The sequence below is a fragment of the Pituophis catenifer genome, unplaced genomic scaffold (assembly GCF_029215685.1).
Source record: "Pituophis catenifer annectens isolate HBS135680 unplaced genomic scaffold, rPitCat1.0.hap2 SCAF_12, whole genome shotgun sequence".
Taxonomy (NCBI): domain Eukaryota; kingdom Metazoa; phylum Chordata; class Lepidosauria; order Squamata; family Colubridae; genus Pituophis; species Pituophis catenifer.
The window spans coordinates 10,707,360-10,722,836 of record NW_027256892.1 but is presented as its reverse complement, the minus strand read 5'-3'; the positions used below and the strand labels follow the sequence as shown (position 1 = coordinate 10,722,836).

Below are 15,477 nucleotides of genomic sequence, written 5' to 3'. Positions count from 1 at the left end.
CTGTCAATGCTGGTGATCCTCTGCCGTTGGGCTTACCTGTCTCTTTTCCTGTTTTTTTCCAGCCACGACTGTAGCAAAATTTTTTGCCACCTTTAGAGTTATATTGGGGTCTGCGTCCTGGAGTAGGAAATAAAGGCTGAACATATCAGGTGAACCAGGGAATCTCTGGGAAATAGGAGAAATGAGTCTTGATCTTATAGCCCGGTAGTAGAGACATACAAATGTAATATGGAACAGGGATTCCGGGGATCGGCCGTCACATGTACAATGGATGGATTTTACCCCCCCCCCCAAAAGCCTACTGTCGAGGACATTCGAGGGGATCACATTAAATCGTGCTTTCATAAATGCGAGCCTGTGTTTGATAGAGTGTAACGTGGAGAGCTAAGGCGGAGGGTGAGACGAGGGAACAATACCAAGGGAAAACGGTGAGCATGTTCCCGATCCGTGTGCCAGATTTAGTTGTCTATCAATGTCGTCCAGCCGTTGAAAGATCAACGATTTGGCAGCATCAGGGCCTAGAATAAAAGCTTCAATGGGGGAAATTCCGATCTTCAAAAGTTTTGTATGGATATTATGGGCCCAGGGACTATGAAAAAGGTCCTGCCATAGGCATTGGCCTAGGTAGTAGCCTGGGATCTGGTCCACAGGGACAACCAATAGCCAATTGCATGTTTCCACAAGATTGTTGCAAGTGAGGATATGCCCAGTTCCAAATGAATTGCAGCGTTACTTACGCAGGGGGGGACTCCCATCAGACGGCGTAGGAACTGGCTGTGAACAGACTCAAGAGAAGAAATGTTGGATTGGACCCAGAGGGAGGTGCCACAGGTGATAGCAGCTATCACCTTTGCCCTGTAGACTTTTAATGCTGAGGGGATGTGATGAGCTCCCTCAGTATGAAAAAAGTGCAGGAGGGCATGGGTGGAGATCTTACCCTTATTACAGAGGGACTTAACCTGCGCAGGCCACTTGGTATTGGATTGAAAGAGGATAACTAGATATTGGAATCTGTGGACCTGTTCCACTGGGATGCCATCAAGGTTCCATTGATAGATTTTCCTGCTTCTTGCAAAAATCATGATTTTAGACTTTGAGTGGTTTATATGCAGTTGGTTAGCAGAGCAATAGGCAGAAAGGATTTTTAAGGCTCTAAGTAGGCCCACCCGGGAAAATGAAAGTATTGCGGCATCGTCAGCGTAGAGCAGGAGCGGACATCTATAATCAGCTAATCTAGGGGCATGGATGTAGACCATGTGATCTGAAAATGCCTTTCTCCAGTCACTGATATATAAGTTGAAGAGAAAGGGTGCCAGAATACATCCCTGCCTAACCCCCTTGTTAACGGGGATAGCGTTAGAGAGATCCCCCTGCGGGGTAAGGCGCACTTTTGCTTCTGTTCCGTCGTGCAGTTGGGAGATAAGCCAAAGTAATCTTTTGTCAATGCCCCAGGCGGAAAGTTTGGCCCACAGCTTAGCTCTAGGGATGCTGTCTAAGGCAGCCTTTAGGTCTATAAAGGCAACGCAGAGACGACCCTTCCTGGGGGTGGCATATTTTACGGCAAGATGATGAAGGATCAGGGCATGGTCAATTGTAGAATGGTCTGGATGGAACCCCGCCTGCTCATATCCGAGCAGCAGGCGCTGAAGTGAAGGACAGGAGCTCACATCACCCCATGGCAGCACTTGGGTCTCAAACATGGGTTTGCTGCTAGTCAAGCCACCGTCGTAACCACAAGAGTCACAGTGCTCCTAAAAAAGTCACAAAATGGGGCAAAACTCATTTAACAATTGCCTTGCTTAGCAATGGAAATTTTGAACTCAATTGTAGTTGTAGGACAACCTGTAGAACTATCTGACCATCAGGATGTTTTCTCAACTTCCTACTTTAGCTTCCAACATTATGCAGTATTCCAGTCTGCCACTGTCAGAACAGACCAGAACTACATTTTAGATTGGCTATATTAACAACAAGAACCAGTTTGGTATAGGGATCCGGATAAGGCATCAGATTAGGAACTAAAAGATCATGAGTGCAAGTTCTGCCTTAGGAACAGAAGTTAGTTGGGTGAGTTTAGGCTAGTTGCTCTCTCATTCCTGGGAAGGAGGCAATGGCAAACTACTTCTGAAATCTTGCCACTCCAGTGACTTTTCCATGCAGTCTCCAGGAATCAGACACAACTGAAAAGAAAACAATCACACGGAATCTTGCAAGTCTGTGCTGCTGTACCTTCTCCCTGAGTGAATCAGTGTCTGCCTGAACAGCTTCCAAATATTGCTCCATTTCTTTTGCCTAGGGAATGGTTCTTGCATATTTCTATCAAGGTCACCTCTTTTATTCCCTACACTCATATAAAAACTAACTAGGCCAGATCTGATTACTTTTGAAGCCCAGGTAGGGCAAAGGGTAGCATTCTGTATTTGCATTCATTATTAAGATGAATCCCATTTAGCCCCCAAATTAACAAAAGAACTCTAAAGAGTTGCACAAAGTTGCTGTGTGTGAGAGATAAGAGTTTTCAAATTTGATAGATAAATAAATGAAATATATCTTTGTTATTGCCCATCAAACATTCCTCTTTAGTCATAAACCAAAATACATGCCAAAATGTGGTTTGTTTATTTTGGTTTGGCACGACAAGTGAAACCACTACTGGGGCAATAATCTTGCCCTATAACAGCACAGGTCTTCGGCTGATTGCATTTTGATTTGGTTGCCAAGTGCACAAAAAAACATATCCTCCCTTTTCTACTAAAACCATAGTACAGTGTTTCTCAATCTTGGCAACTTTTAAGTCCAACTGTGTGGACTTCAACTCCCAGAATTCCCCAGTGAATAGCTGATGTGGTGTCATGGTGGCAACTATCTTCTGCAGCTGGTACAAATGTCAATGGCATTTGTCCCAAAACAAGATCACAAGTTAACTAAATGAACTACAGAGTCATTTACTCACTTATGTAATGTTATGGGAGGGAGCTTTTGAAGGGTGTAATGGAAGGTACATACTTGTAACAATACCCACCCATAATTCAGAGAGGTGCCTGTGAGATGACAATCAACAGTAAGTTGCAGGTTTTCTCTAGAAACTCTTTGCTTTTATCCCTCTCCAGTGCTATGTTACTTGGCAGCAAAACATGCTTGTTATTTACTGTGTTACCTAGCAAAGTATCTCTGCTAGCTCACTGCAAACCAGGAACCTTTCTCCACTAAGTCCTGAATACAAACAGTTCTTCACCAAACAAGCACATATCTGGATGGGTGGAGCAGAGAAAATCATTGAAATCATTGAAATCAATGTCAAAAGTTGACAATGGAAGAGATGCTACAGAAAACCCCAAGCAGCAGTAGCAGTGCCAGCCTCCCAAGAAAAGGGGAAGCGGACATGTTTAATTCTTCATAAAAAACAACACGTTTCTAATTACTATGAATATGCAATTTCTTACAGATGCTTCAGATGTAGCCTGTGATTCTCTCCATCTAAAGCAGAAGTATAGCCCTCAGATCCCTCCCGAAGGACCCCAAATTTGTGGGGTTCCTACTAGCTTAAGGAAGTAAACAGTTAAGTGTATAAACAATACATTAGAATTCTCAAGAAATCTGCCTCATTGTATGCAAACTTGGGCATACTTATGGAAGTGCCAATTCAAAGTGCATCTTCTAGATACATTCATGTTCCCTGCACAAATAGGACCAAAGTTATGCTACCAAGTACCAAAATGACAATTTCTGATTTTTGAGAAGTCGAAAGAGGTATAAGGCATATTACTTTTCTATAGATGGCCCCACAGACTTGTGATGTGCCAAACAACATAACAGACACAGAGAAATATAAAATTTAGAGTACTTGGAAGGGAAGCAAAGGAAAGCTTGTTTGAACAAAGTACAAAGACTACCTTTTATTGACCATATCCTTGTAAAAAGGAAATTCTAGGAGCTGCAAAAGATCAGAAGGTTGGAGAAAGCTGTGCTCCACCATACTTATACTCCTTTTTCCCCCATGTTATTTAATCTGCAATAAAAACATATTCTAGTGTCTAACATCATGGAAAATAAGACCACATCTACAAAGGAGAGTGTGTGTTTGTGCCTTCAAGTCAGCGCTGACTCTTGGCGACTGTCTGGACAAGTCCCTGCAATTTTCTTGGCAAGATTTCAAAACTGGTTTTTGCCTTCTTCTTCCTGGGTTTGAGTGTGTGTGACTGGCCCAAGGTCACCCAACTGGCTTTATGCCTAAGGCAGGACTAGGACTCATGGTCTCCTGGTTTCTAGCCTGGTGCCTTAACCACTATTCCAAACTGGTCCTCTTTGACAGTAGAAGGGAATAATCCTTTAAATATACCCCAACTTTGGCAGATGAGATTGCTAACTGTGCGATCGATCCCTACAGCTCTGCCTTTAGCAGCAACTTGATTAGTGTTGACTATTAATTCCATACAGTAATGAAAGAAGCTACAGGGCCAACACACAGTTTGGAAAAGAGACAGCAGCAGCATAACCTATATTCATCACGAAGTATTTGTCCTGTCTTTTCTCTTGGGTCAAGATTATAAGTTTAGTTTTATTCCCATGTACTACTAATGTTATCCTCCTCACAACAATCATATGAAATAAGTCAAACTAAAATGAGCAACTGGATATGCCTGGACTGGAATGAATAGCTGATCATCTCCATAAGGTGTAGCTGGGCACAACACTTTCCAGCATTGCATTGTTTCTTTTCAAATGTTCACACTGACAGTATGGACCTTATTTTTGCCTGATGAATGGGCAAACACAGCATGAATGACAGCCATATAAATAGATGGCTATGAATAGTTAAAAGTGTGCATGATGGGCACTTCATTATGAAATTAACTTCAGAAGAACTGAATATTAAATAAAGATGTCAAAAAGCATTCAACAGCTATCAGCTCTGCACGGATTGGAAAGTTTGTCAAGAGAAAAGCATGGGCTTTTGCTCATGATTTGCTTAGCCATTACTAGTAGCAACAGAAGTGGTAGGCCACCACCAAATTCCTAAGGATTTTTGGTGGTGCATAGACAAGAGATAAGGTTTCTTGCCTCTTACCTGTTTTTTTTTTCTACCAACAAAAGATGTGTAAGAAATACTAAATCATAAAAGAATACACATACCAATGAAAAACATAGAATACATGTAGTCCTCAACTTAAGACTGGTGGCTTAGTGACTGAAGTTACAACCAATTGGAAAAAGGGGATTTACAACTGAATTTTAGGATGGTTGTGTTGAAAACCAGAATTTATCTAAAGGTTCCAATATAGTCATATGTCAAGGACTACCTGTAATGTTACATTAGCCAAACTATAACCAAAGCTAGATGGGGTCAAGACCAAAAGTCACTCCATTTGAAGTAGTTTCCAAAAGGCAATCAGGATGGGAATCAACACGATATTCTCTAGGAGGCCAGACCATAGTAACAGGGGTATCACTGAAAAGCAGCGCCATTGAGCTTCAGACCCCTCATCTACATAAAGGGGCCCCTGCTATAGTTTTTTTCTGGGTAAATCAAACTGGCCAGGATGATTCGTGGGAAAATGTGATCCAATGCACCACCATGAAGCCTCCCAAATTTCATACATCCATGCTCACATAGGGTACCTTGCAAAAATGTTGAGCAATAGAGATCTACAATTGCTAAGTCAACGTAAAACAAGCCACATTATATTTTAGTGCATATGTGACCCAAGCCATAGAGAAACATGATGGAATGCAGAATCTACTTTCCCCAAACCATCCTTCCTTCCACCTTGCTCATATTCTCATCCCCATTGGCAATTTGGTCCATGGTAAATGATGACATGTTCATCATGATGCAAGTGTTGCAGCCCGTTCTTGCAAATACTAGAGCACATGCTTTGTCCAGTGACATCAAGATGCAATTGTCAACATTTCTACATTAGCATAGTTTTGGAATGAATACCATCCATCCAACTGTACTTCTAAAATAGGCAAGTTTTTAAAAATGTGACAGGTTCTTGGTGCTCTCTGAGCTGGCTTGTTTTCTTGCAGATGTTTCATTACCCTAACTACGGTAGGTAACATCATCAGTGCTAGTAAAGAGTGCTTCTGCTGTCAGTTTATATTCTAGTGTCTTGCCTGTCTGTGTGTGTGTGTGTGTGGGGGGGATCTTAAGGATTCTTTGGTTGGGCTGTTTTCTAATAGCTCTTCTTGATTGGGGTATTGTTTACTTGATTGTTGATCTGAAGTTGACCTTGGAGTATGCTGATCTGAGTGCAGATTACTAGTGGAGAAGTGCTGGAGTCTTTTTCTCTTTTGGGCTCCTTGATTGTCTCTTTTGAAAGTTTTCTTCACTTCTTTCAGCCTATCATTCTTTAATGAAGTGTTTTATGCAAAAAGAAGAAAGAAGGAAGATGCCCTGAGAAAACTTTGTAGGAAATGGAAGATGTACTCCAAGAAAAAAAGGTTGTTTTCCAATAATGTTATGTTGGAAGCATTGAAAATATTTCACTGCTAATAGTATCATCATCATACAGCACTGGTGTCAAACTCGATCTTGTCACTGATTTATCGCGACATTTTTTTACCTTTGCGGAGCTGGGCTCGTCATGGCCTGCGTGTGACGCACCTGGCCCATGGGCCGCCAGTTTGACATCCCTGTTATAAAGTATAAAATTTGCAGTCTTTGTGTGGGCAGCTTACAGTCCTATGTTCAACAAAAACAAATTTCAGTTCCCATAACAATCCAGGAACAGGCCTTGGAAAGCCATCTGAAGAGCATCAAGATTTGCAATGACTGCAGGTAGCCCTAGAGAATGTGGAAGAGAATGAGGTTCAAAAGCATAAGCCAGCTGGCCTGAAACAGGCATTCTGAGAAGTAGTTTCAGCCATCAGGGCTAGTAAAAGAGAAAGATTAGAATTTTCTAGGGGAGCAAAAAGGACTGAGCAGAAATATATAGTGAAATTGGTCTCGGTTCACAGGCCAATTTCATTATGTATTTAAAATCATAAACCTCCACTTTGCCAAAGTGAATTTTGGTGAACAAGTTAAGGTTCACCAAGAATAAAAAAGTTATTTAAAGTTGGTTGTCAAAATTCTAAGTTTTTTCTCTGAGACAGCTGTGTTTGAAAGGTGGTTTGAAACTCTCCTACAGGCAGAAGAAAAGCTGACTGCCAGATCAGGCCCAGGCGGCCTCCATAATTAAGATAAGGAAACATTCTGCTCAGCTGCCTTGTTGTTTATTGGCCTTCCTTTTATGTCCTTAACAGAAGCTTGATCTGCTAAGCGTGCTTGTTTACTTACTTGCTCAATTTCATAAGAGCTGCTGTTAAGAAGAGACTTGGAAATTAAGCCAGGTCATTCTCCAAGTCTTCTGAGAATCCTGCATCTCTGACTTCTGACTCAGTCCTGCTAGACACAAACTAATTATTCCAAAGAACTCCTATGAAGAAAAACAGCAGATCATTCTGCAACTGCTGTACCACATGATCAACAAACCATACATGGTCAGATGAGCAATCCAGCACTTGACAGCTTTCTACTTTCCCTTCTTCACACACACACACACACACACACACACAGAGAGAGAGAGAGAGAGAGAGAGAGAGGGAGGGAGGGAGAGAGGGAGAGGCCCAGCCCTTGAGAAGATGATTTCCAAGTACCATCTCCCTATGGTAAACTAAAGTTGTATAGTCCAATAAACAGATGCATGGTTTAAATGCTGTTGACAGTTTACCTTGGCACTAAGCCTATACAACTTGGAGAGGCTACACTTTTGTTTCAGAGGGCTAAGATCAAATCCTCCAACAAACAGTTTCTCTGACTTTTAACCAAATAGATTGTCTCCGATGCTTTACAAATTAATCCACATGCCAGCTTTAATAACAGCTATTTTTGATCACAACATTCCCATTTGTCTTGCAAGGCTTTTAAGAAAACTTATCTGTGTCTATAAAAGCACACTTACAAGAAAGTAAGTATCGTTGAATATGGTGGTTAATAAATTACTGTATAAATATGCTTAGGATCTTCTTACAAGTTAAGGAGCATTGGAACACCACCTAAGAACACTAAGAACAAGAAAGGCATTTTGCTTCCTCTCACAGTGTCATCTACTGAATTATAATAGAAAGTGTTACGAAAATGATTAGACACTTTTAAAGACCACCTTATCACTAGATACCCATAATGAAAAACTTGCATCAGGTTGCAGAAGATTCTTTAAAGGTAATTCCTACACTTTTACCTATGAGGTCAGTATAAAGGCAAAATAGTCAAGGAAGCTCACAAAACCCAATTGCTTCATATACTCCAGAATTTATTCTTGGATTGTTATCATAGCTTGTTCAGATGCCAACAAATAAGGCCCTGGATTCAAATGTAACATCGTATCAACCTATTCAGCTGCCCCCACTGGTTGATGAAAGCAAGAACGAACTACGCAACAAATTACTCATTTATAATGCCTTTTCTGTCTGAATTATATCAAATCATGATCAAGCATGGGGTTTCGGATCTTAAGTTAAAAAGCATTAAAGCAGGGCAGCAAACATTCCAGATTATAATGTTTATTTATTCTATCCTTGCAAGGTTTGCTCTTTAAAGATTCTTTAAATTTAATATTTATATTTCTAAAACTGAGGAGGAGAATTCTAGAGGCTGTTCATTAACTGATCACATTATAAAAACATTTGACAAAATACCGGTACAATTTTCAACAGCTAGTATCTTGCCAACTGGGAATTATGGGATTTGTCATCCAACACATTCATAGGAATTCTAGTTAGGAAAATTGATTCAATATCACCACAAATCCATGGACAGTATTGGATTCAGATTTAGTCAACAAATTCAATAAAATGATTGTCTTAATTTTTACTGATTTTAACAGACCCACTCCATGTACGACTAAGGTTGGTTTTGTATATCAAACTGATCTATAATGGGTTGATTTTCAATTAATGAATACAACACAACCCAGTCTCAATGTATGCTCTATTCAGCAATATAGTTCACCAAATCATGGCTTAATTGTGTGACTTATCTAGCACGGTTCACAACTTTTTTTTCTGGATGTCTGAATATAGGTATGACCACAACTGAGCCAAAAATTTCTGTTGTAAAACTTTTGGTTTTGCCCCATTTTACAACCTTTCTTGCCATAGTTGTTAAATGAATCACTACAGTTGATATGTTAAGTAAATTGGGCTTCCCCATTGACTTTGCTTGTCAAAAGGTTGCAAAAGGTGATCACATGACCTTGCCACACAGCAATGGTCATAACAATGAATCACTTGTCAAACATCTGAATTTTGATCAGATGATCATGGTGACGCTAAAAAAACTGTAACTCTGAAAAATGGTCATAAGTCACTTTTTTCTGTGCCGTTGTAACTTTGAACAGTCACTAAATGGACTGTTGTAAATTGAGGACTACCTCTACTGCTTTACTTGATCTCATTTTTAGACAGTACGGCTTTGTTAATAATGGACTAGATAATGTGATGCATAGTTTTCCTTCCTTTACACTTCCAAAAGAATATGGATGAGGGATCAGGAATTCATGTGTTCAACTCCTTACTTGATCGTCACATCACTGGCAATTGTTTGTTCAACCTAACAGCTCTAGTTGCCAAAACAGGAGAAGAAGTCAAGTTAGGATATAGAAAGACATTGCCACAGAAGTTTCATTCATCTGAACCCAAGACACTGATGCTTCCAATTCTAATTAAAAGACAAATAAATGTCAGATTTCAATCCTGAAATAGTTCTACCATCAATGCTTCCACAAAACTTTCTGTTCCTTCTAAATCATAACTTTAATTTTGATATGCTTTTCTCTCCAATCTCAAGATCTTTTAGGTTATGGCTTGAGGATTGTCAGGAAACAAAGGAGTCATATTAATGACTTTCTATCCAGAAAAAATGACCCTAAAACTTAAACCTTCGCCATAAGGCAATCTTCTGTAAACACTATAGAGCAGAGGTGTCAAACACGAGTTTGACACCCTTGCTATAGAGACTCAGGCCCAAATGCTTTCATATATGACAGTCAGCCATAAACTGGGATTATGCTAGACTACCACATCATACAAAACAAAAAGACAACTCACACTTCAGAGCAACATCTGAACCAGGTCATTATACAGTGCCTAAGATTTACTTGCAAGTAAGGAAAACTTCCAAGCTCAAATCCCACTGAAAAGAATTTATCTTATCAATATTTTCCAACAAAAGTCACTCATACTATGATGAGATGAAACTGGTAGCAGCAACAATAATCAAAATGGACAGATGATGGCCAAACTTTGTAGAGGAGAGATGACATGGTTTGAAAGTTAAAAGCGTCATACAAAGTCCACACATCTCTTAGGCTCACCAGATATGGGCTGTTAACAACCAAATACTCACTACATGGCATTGACATCAAAGAATCTCAGAAAATTTTGCAACCCACATCTGGGATATCTAGCTAATTAGGGGGACTAATAGAAAGAAAAACCTTATCCATTTGCAGGGGCTAAATATAGGTAATCCTCCACTTACAACAGTTCATTTACTGATTGTCTGAAGTTACAACAGCACTGAAAAAAGCAACTCATGACCCTTTTTCACACTTAAAACCCTTGCAGCATTCATATGGCCATGATCAAAATTCAGGCACTTGGCAACTGACTTATATTTATGATGGTTGCAATGTCCTAGGGTCACGTGATCACCTTTTGCGACCTCCTTATAAGCAAAGTCAATGGGGAAGCCTGATTCACTTAACCATGTTATTAATTGCAGTGATTCACTTAATAACTGCCGCTAGAAAGGTGGTAAAATTGGGCAAACTTCACTTAACAGCTGTCTTGCTTAGCAACAAAAATTTTGCATTCAATTGGGGTTGTAAGCCGGGGACTACGTCTAGTTCAATATACTATTAAAATTGTACAATTAAAGTAAGAATAACAACAATCAGTTCTGTTTAATGACCCAAAGCTAAAGACCAAAATCTTACTATAATAATACCAAATTAAACTTGCTTCCTCAACATAAGGTAGACTGGGACTGCCCATACTTTGGGGTGGGGGTGGGGAGTTATACTATGGGGATTTCTGAAGGCCTCTTGCCTGTTCCACACACACAAGAAGGGAACCTCCACTAGCTTTCTCTGGGTGTCCAAACTGAATGGACTGATACTATACTAAGAGTTTCCTGTATAATCCAATGCTATGCTGCAATGGCTGAGTTTGTGTAACACAAGACATTATGCCAAACCAAGCAAACCCCCTCACTTTGAGCATGACATGGGGACCCATCTTCTTTGTTGTTTTAAGCACAGTGGGTTCATCAGGTTACTTCTCTAGAAGCAGACATGTGAGTCAACTCATCCAGAAGTGCCTGGTAGGTCTGCATTATGCTTGAGAAATGAACAACGTGCTAAAAGAAAGCAATACACCCAAGGAAAACAGCCAAAGACAGGGCAGGACAAGCTTTGCCCAACCTACCAAACCAGCCTGTTGAGTGTTCTTAGCTTTGCAATGTCCCTGTTCATTCAAATGTTCACCAAAGGGGTAACTTCATCTTTGTACTTTTCTTAGTGGAGGGAGGGTAGGAGAGGGAGAGGGAGAGGGAGGGAGGGAGGGAGGGAGAGAGAGAGAGAGAGAGAGAGAGAGAAAGAGAGAAAGAGAGAAAGAGAGACTGAGATTGTCAGATCAGTCTGGCAATAAGCCATGTCCTATGTCCCACTGTTATCTGAGCCAAGATTGGTGAGTTATACAAGAAACATAGAGCTTTTGTGGCCATCCTACCTGGGAAGACAGAAAATTCTGCATTGCTTTCATGTTCTGCTCATAGGAGGAGCTGTTACCCTGTGGAAGTGCATATGGGTTGTACAAAACTTTGGATTCAATTCCTGATATCTCCAAAAGGAACAGAAAAGGCTACAGATCCGAATGATAGTTGCTTCACACCTTAATTCAAAGATGGGAAAATGGGGGGGGGGGGGGTTTCGCAAAAGGAGACAAGTCCAGAGACTTGATGAGATTGTGGAGATGGGCACCCCTGATAATTTGAAGCCTGTAACTGATTTGTTTTCTACGGATGGTTTTTTAAGCAGAGGCCTAAGGTATCCATTTGTATCTCTGTTGCTGAAAAGTAGCAAAAAAAAAAAAAAAGATTAAAAACAAATAAATTTGTGGCCAAGCCTGTAATATGATTGTGAAAGGGCTTGTGAAGAGTCAAAATAAGGCTTATGAGAGGCTTATTCCTGTTCTACTTCATGATTTGTTAGGTAGGATTCAATTAATGACTTCACACACCACACTCAGTCGTAAGACTTGGTGAATAAAATAAAATTTCTGAACTTACGCAGATTATCTCAAAACAAAATAATTTGGCTTTGGCTGATATGCTAACCCAGTCAATACTGAGTTAAAATGGGCCACATATATGACCTGAGAAGCTTAAATGTTTACAGGACAGAATAGTGGATATTATGCATTTTCAATGCTCTTTTTAGTTTTTCTATTCCAGCACTACTCCTTTTATTTTATTTGAGTTCAGTATTTTTTTTCCTGAGGGTTAGTCACCTCAGATCTTTAACACAGGCAGCAAGGTGAGCTACTAATGCTGGTAAAATGAATTTAAAGAATAAGGAGCTCTCCCTCTCCATCTTATATAACCTGGGAGGTTTCCTTTCTTTGTGTGTGTGTGTGTGTTTTATTGGATGCTTATCCCACAAACCCTCTGGAAAGCTCCAGGACAAAAAGACTGGCAGCATCTCTAGAAGCAGAGGGGGCAGCAGTAATAACAAAGCAAGTTAGCAATGGGCTGTGGAAAGAAGCTGCTCTCTCCATTTGCAGCATTCAGCCATCCTGACCAATAAAAAATAACATTTAAAATTTTAAAAGTTCAAAAACAAGACCTAAAAAGGCAAAAGACCACAGCGGATATACAAAACAGAAGAAAGATGCAATCAAAAGTACACCAAGAACTCCCCCCCCTCCCCCAGTAGGATCTCAAGATCGCATTCAAGTAGCCGGAACAGATTAAATTGAGCAAATAATGGAACAGAAGGAGCCCGTGGATTTATCTTGGGCTCTGCCATGCTCTCTTAGCCTGGAACCTGGGATTGTGGGGAGGACTCAAAACAACGGCAGGGACTCTGAAAGTGGACATGTTTTCAGTTTGCGAAACTCTAGCTTTCAGACACCAGATTTGACTGAAACCTTGCAGAAGACTTCACAAGCCATAATCCTTCAACAACTTGAAAGCTAATGCAACCTGATAGAGCTGCTCAGTAATACTTGACTTTCATCCCTTCCAGGAAGGTGCTGCGTATTTCTCCCGGGTTAGGCTTACTTTCTGCAGTTCTGTGACAATTGCAATTCGCCCAACAAAACACTATGGCCAGCACTAAAGCATCTTTTCTAGACCAAAAGAGAAGATGCAAGCCACACCACTCTTCATGCCCCCCCCAAATGACCCCTATTCTCAGAAGATCAAAATGATAACCACCAAGGGGTCTGTCCCTGGCACACACCTGGCCCATCAGCTGGTGCCTTCTGCAACCACCCCACCCACATTCCAACCCCGCTGGGGGCGGCCCCATCGTTAAAAGGCAGGGGCAACTTCCTGACCACACAGCCCCAAGGTGGCAGCTTCGGTTACCATGGAGACTCACTTTCTCCTCCCCCCCCCGCCGCCTATTTCGGGGCACACACCTTCGCTTCCAAGCCCCAAAACCAACACAAGATGGACAAGATCCGGAGCAGCACAAACAATCCCCCAAGTCAGCCAGGGGTTGAGGCAGTAGCCGCCAAACCCGTGCGGCGCTCCATTCCCGGTCCACGCGCCCACCCGGGAACCCCGAAGGGGCAAAACCAAAGAAAGGCGGCCGGTGGGGGGGAGGAGAAGAAATGCAATCAGGATGCCCAACCTCCTGCCCAACCGGAGCACCCCCCTCCCGCCGCGGGTTCAAAAACCACCTCCCCCCTCCCTGAGGGGGAACCCACCCGGCCATTCGCTCAACCTCGCCCCCCAGCCTCGAGCACCAAGCACAGACCACCACCACCACCCGTTTTCCAAGCGCCTCAGCGGAAGAGCCCCGGGGCCGTCCGGCCAGCCACGTTAAAATGGCCCTGGACAATTACCTCACGGAGCGGGGGCCTCTCTGCGTGGCGGAGCGAGGAGGAAGCTCGGGGGGCGAGCCGCTCTCGCTCTCGCTCTCTGTCGTCTTCTTCCTCGGGAGGCTTCTCCCTTACAGCTGCTTCTGTCCCGGTACCATGGTGGCCGCCCGCCTTGGCTGCGAGGCACGGGAGAGGAGGGCGAGGTGGATGGCGACGGCCCGGGCGGACTGAAACAAAGCCCCCCGTGCAAGCGGCGGCGGCTGGCTATTGCTGCGGCTGAAGCGCCAGACCTACGAGCGCCGCGCAGCTCCCCACCTCCATTCTGCCTGCGCCTTCACCTCGCCGCTCCAATTGCACAATAGAGCCGGGGCAGCCTCATCAATATTCATCGCCCTCGCCCTCCCCCCTCCCCCGACGCTTAGACTAGAGCAATGGAGCTCCTATCGCTCCGACTCGCGAGGAGGAGGAGGAGGAGGAGGGAAAGGGACGGAAGGGGGGGTGAGAGAGCGCTTCCCTTGGCGCCCTGCACCTATTGCATCTGATTGCAGGTGGCGTGCGTGCGCACGGCGGCGGCGGCTACGTGAGATGCTGGGGGAGGGGGGAGCCCCCGGGGGAACTCACCTCCCTTCGGGCGGCGCGGAGGGAAAGAGGAGACAAAGGGCGAAGGAGGGCCCTGCCTTCCTCTGCAGCCCCCGCTCCGCAAAGAGGCAGGCTGGGCGTGGAAGCTCCGGCCGCGCTGCTTCCGCCCTTCGGCCGCTTGGGGTTGCCCGGGAGCGCGTTGCGAACCCCGGTCGCTGTGCTTGGGCCGGGCGTGGGTTTTTCTCGCGCCTCATGCAGGCAAGCGGGCCGGGAAGAGAAGGGACGGGGCTAACTTGGCTGGCTTGGTATAAAGCGGCCGAAGCGGAGAGGTATAAAGCTCGCGGGGCAAAGCTCGGTGCAGCCCCGGATGCGGCCAGGCGGCAAAGGCGGACGGGCGTTGCGCCCCCGACAGGAGGAGCCGCGCGCTGAACTGGATCGGATCTGCCGACTTTGCAGGGTTACTGTGAGAGAACCACCAGGAGGGAGTGAAGACTCGGGTCAGGCGTGCTTCTCCAACCAGGCGTCCACCGTACCGGTCTCCCATAAACTGCCCATTAATGTAGAGCAGGGGGTCCAGCCTTGGCAACTTTAAGACTTCAGCTCCCAAAATTCCCCAGCTGGAATTCTGGAGTTGAACTGCACAGGTCTTAAAGTTACCATGGTTGGACACCCCTGATGTTGAGGATGAAGGTAGCCCACAGTTCCCAGCCTTAAACTGATTCGTGCAAAAAGGGGCCTAGAAAAGAATTGCAGTATGTGTGTGGGACAAAATGTGACAAAATACTTCATCCGAAGTAACACTGA

The 15,477-nt window shown here is 43.4% G+C and overlaps 1 protein-coding gene across 2 annotated transcripts in view; it reads right to left on the bottom strand.

Moving 5' to 3' along the window:
• Positions 1–14,735, bottom strand: part of ZMIZ2 (zinc finger MIZ-type containing 2) — a 105,114-nt gene extending 90,379 nt beyond the window's left edge. Inside the window, exon 1 of one of the 2 annotated variants that reach the window (XM_070952619.1) lies at positions 14,716–14,735. The gene's annotated coding sequence lies outside the window, so the exon portion shown is untranslated. Of the gene's footprint in view, positions 1–14,118; positions 14,429–14,715 lie in introns of those variants that run through there. The other variant, XM_070952617.1, reaches the window with a different exon arrangement.
• Between the last annotated feature and the right edge of the window lie 742 nt (positions 14,736–15,477).